Source organism: Gavialis gangeticus, unplaced genomic scaffold, assembly GCF_001723915.1.
Source record: "Gavialis gangeticus isolate Ggan-Ray unplaced genomic scaffold, GavGan_comp1, whole genome shotgun sequence".
In the NCBI taxonomy this organism is placed as follows: Eukaryota; Metazoa; Chordata; order Crocodylia; family Gavialidae; genus Gavialis; species Gavialis gangeticus.
The window spans coordinates 20,351,502-20,355,813 of NW_017729028.1; positions in this window are offsets into that span (position 1 = coordinate 20,351,502).

Sequence of the window (4,312 nt, forward strand, 5' to 3'; positions counted from 1 at the left end):
GGGGGGGGGGGGGAGAATGAAGCCTGTATAATGTGAAAACACTAATCTCCATAGCTAGTCATATTTAATTCACAGAATTTACCCAAGAAGGCTAACTTGCTCATGGTAAAATATTATTAATGATGTTGGGTTTTTTCCATGCATATGTCTACTTCTTCCCCATAAAAATATCCCTGAAATATTAAAGCATAACATAAATGCTGCTATATTAGTCTAATATTCTGGGCAATACAGCTTTGATCTAGTTCAGTACAAAGCTTATTCTGTTCAATGCAGATAGGTTTAAATAGCTCTGACCTAATAAGCCCTCTTAAATAACTCTCCAGAAAATCACAATTACATAAATACCACTTGATAGTTTAGATTTTGTTCAGCTGCCAACATGTTTGTGGGGAAAGAGTGAGTAAAACTTTAATTATAAGAGGGTGGTTGTTTCCAAATATTATTCTGAAGGTAAATTTATAAAAACCTGCAAAAGTAGCTAAGGCCACTATGGAAAAGAAAAAATAAAGGAAGAACAAATATAACCAAAAATAAATATAGAAAACTAAGCTATGAAAATGAAGGGTAATACATTTAAATTGCTGTACTATGATTTCCAATTAGATGTGGAGTATACTTTCTACTACTAAATTAAAGTTAGCAATATACAGTAGTGGGAACTATAATATGTAGTGAAGACCATAATATGTAGAAAGTCTGTGGGTGAAACTCTGGCTCCATTGAAAACAATGGCAAAATTCCCACTGACTTTAGTGGGGCCAGGTTTGTACTCTGTGGGCATGTCTACACATGAAATTAATTTGACTCAATGAACTCTGGTGTAGTTCACACTTGAGTTTATTGCTCCTGCGACTGCAGCACATGGAGCCAGGGTGAAGCAGCCCTGGATAGTAGAGGGCCCTGGGGGTCAACCTGCCAGCCTGGGGCTTCTCCAGCTCAGCTCAATGTGCTACAGAGCAGCTGGCTGTGATATGAGTGCTTCAGTATAGGGCTAGCTGGAGGCAGCCCCCACTCTAAAGCACTGGCCCAGCCAGCCCTATCAGCATGTGCACTTGCTTTGCAGTGCACTAAATAACACTGCCGTAGTACTTTTGTCATGCAGTACTACCCTGCAGCGGTGTTTATTAGTTTACTATATCCTCATAGGGGCACAGTTGTAGACAATGATGTTTTACTGCAGAGCTAGTTAGGCAATTCTGCAGTAAACATCTCATGTGAACATGTTGTGTGAATCCCAACATTTGTAGACACTATTGTCCAGATCATATGACATAATGTCAGAGGACTGGGGAGAAAGGAGTGAGGCTTGTATAATGTGAAAACACTAATCTAGCAACCCTTCAGATTGTGATACTTTACTCCACAGCTAATTAGTCCACTCCGCAATTAAGCACATGTGTAGATGCAGCCTGTATATGCAAAACTCCCCTTGAATTTAACTACTGAATAAAAGTTGCTAGTGCTATTTTAGTGTTTATATTTCTCATTTATAAAGTTTATTGCTAAATAGTGTATTATTTTTATGGACTACATAGCAAACTAGACAATACACAGTAAAGCTATAGACAAGAGATAAGCTCATTAAAGTGTTCATTATTTACTACTGAATTCATAGTTTCAAAAACCTTCCATGAGAATTCTTCCACTGACTATAGCTGACATATGCAAGATCTGCGCTGTTTTAAACAGGAATGTTATTTGGCTTTCAACCTAAAATATAGTATAAAGTGCACCCTCTACTTTTTGTTCTACCTAAAAAAATATTAGAATATAGTACAATTGTTTAAACAAGTGCCAAACTTGCTTCAGTTTTCTGATTGCTTCAGATTTCCTGGGTGCACCGACATGCATGATTAATGTGAAGTATATCATGCTGGAGTTTATTCCTCCAAGGCACACTGTTTGAACATGTGCCTAGCACCACAGCATGCTGAGCTGGGCTGGAGCAGCCGCAGCTGGTAGGGGACCCGGAGGACCAGCCTACTAACCTAGGGTTGCTCCAACCCAGCTCAGCGTGTTGTTGAGGGAGTGGCTGGAGCATGAGGATGCTTCATGGTGGGGCTAGCCAGCAGGCAGCACCCCCATTAAAGTACCCTCATACATCAGCCAGCCATGTCAGCATCTACATGTGCATTGCTGCACAGTAAATAATGCTGCCACAGGATAGTACTTGTAAACACAAATACTAACCTACAGGAAGTATTTATTAGTTTACTGCAACCTAATAAGACCTCATGTGTAGATGCGGAGACTTTACTGTGGAACTATTTAGGCAGCTCTGCAGTAAATGTCTCATGTAGACACATTCCCTGAGAACTTAGACAAGTCTTTTAGGTGTCTCCACTTGCATGTTGCAAGGCCTAAAAATTAGGCACCTAGACTTAAGAAGCAAAAGTAAATCAGTGGTCTGGCAGTGCAGTCACAAATGTACTATGCAGTCACACGGGGTCAATGAAAGTACCTTACCCATAAGAAATCCTAGTTTTCTTTTTATGTAAAAAGTTCTGACAAACACTGAACTTAGAGATGTCTTTAAAATATCTGTGAATGTTAGGAAATGATTTCTGTATATTTTGTCACACAAGTAAAATGAAGATCTCTCTGATGTATCAAATTTTTTACAAAAAATACAAACTGACACTGCACAAACATATGCAAAAGTTTGGTTTACGTTGTTATTTAATCTTCTTCATCCCTGATTACTGATGTGGGGGGCATGCATTTTAAGACTGATTGCAGAAATTACCCCATAAACAAAAATAACGTCAAGGGGATGAACTATAAATCAGAAAGATACTGCACAGTCCTGATGTATAAAAATGCGACTTTTCCAAGCATTGTCTCTGACAGACTTTCAGTTTAAATATCTGTTATTTACTTCTTGTCAAACAAGTACATGACCAGTAGATTTTACAGGTCAAAAATGTTCAATAGTACCCAATATAACTTTGCTCAATGTACAGATACAGAGTTGTTTGATCACAATCAGATAGCAGTGGAGAAATTGCTTGCATTGCCTCATGTAATCTGATAAAATAGTGCAATAAATTTTACTACAGGTTGGCAACAGGAAGGGCTGCTTCAGGTCAGGTCTGAGGTGAATGGCACTTTACAAGGACTGAAGGAAGCCTGAGGTTATACAGTCCAGCTATAAGAGAAGTGGAGTGGAGACAGCATAAAGCCAGTACAGAGCGACTTTAGGAATCAGTTTTTTATGTCTTAAGGTTCAGCTTTTGTATTCTCGGTCTGAATTCATAAGTGACATACATCCAACCAAGCCAGGACACATACAACCCAACATTACTTTCAGTTTTTATTCATAAAAAGCTCAGAAGCACATTTGTGATGATGTCAAGTTGATATATAAGCATTGGGGAAACTATACTTGGCCTCCATGTCATAAGCAACAATATCTCTTGCATGAAATTCTTGGCCACTTAACTCATCCTTGCAAAGATTTGGCATGTCACACAGTAACTGTAGTTTTAGAATAATCCGTGGGGGTGCATTGAACCCACAGCACACCTTGAAGCACCTAACTTAGACACTTAGTTTTTTCACAAGGAATGAAACTGGAAAGGATTCATACTGTTACTGGAAATCTGGTAGGCGCACCAGACAACAAAGCTAACCTCTCTAACAATTTCTTTGCCTCCATTTTTCTGAGCAGGGACCCGGCCATCCCCCCACCACCGGGATTCTGGACGGTCCCAAGGGAGGCGCAGCCAGGCCCAGGGTCAGTGAGGACCTAGTCAGGGAACTTCTGGTGGGACTAGACATGTTTAAATCAGCAGGTCCTGACTATCTCCACCCCAGGGTGCTGAGGGAATTGGCAGAGGTCATTGCGGGACCCCTGGCACAGCTTTACAAGCACTCATGGTGCTCTGGCAAGGTGCCAAAGGACTGGAAAAAGGCCAATGTGGTCCCCATTTTCTAAAAAGGGAGGAAGGAGGACCCAGGAAACTACAGGCCAGTTAGTCTTACCTCGATCCTGGGAAAGCTCTTTGAGAAAATTATCCAGGAGCACATCTGCGAGGGACCAGCAGGGGAGATTATGCTTAGGGGCAACCACCATGGGTTCATTAGAGGCAGATCCTGTCAGACCAAACTGGTGGCCTTCTATGACCAGGTCACCAAATCCTTGGATGCAGGTGTCGCAGTGGACATAGTCTTTCTGGACCTCAGGAAGGCCTACGACACTCTCTTACCCCATTCTCATCAAAAAATTAGGTGATTGTAGCATTGATGCCTACATAGTCAGATGGGTCACAAATTGGCTGGAGGGCTGCATCCAGAGAGTGGTGGTGGA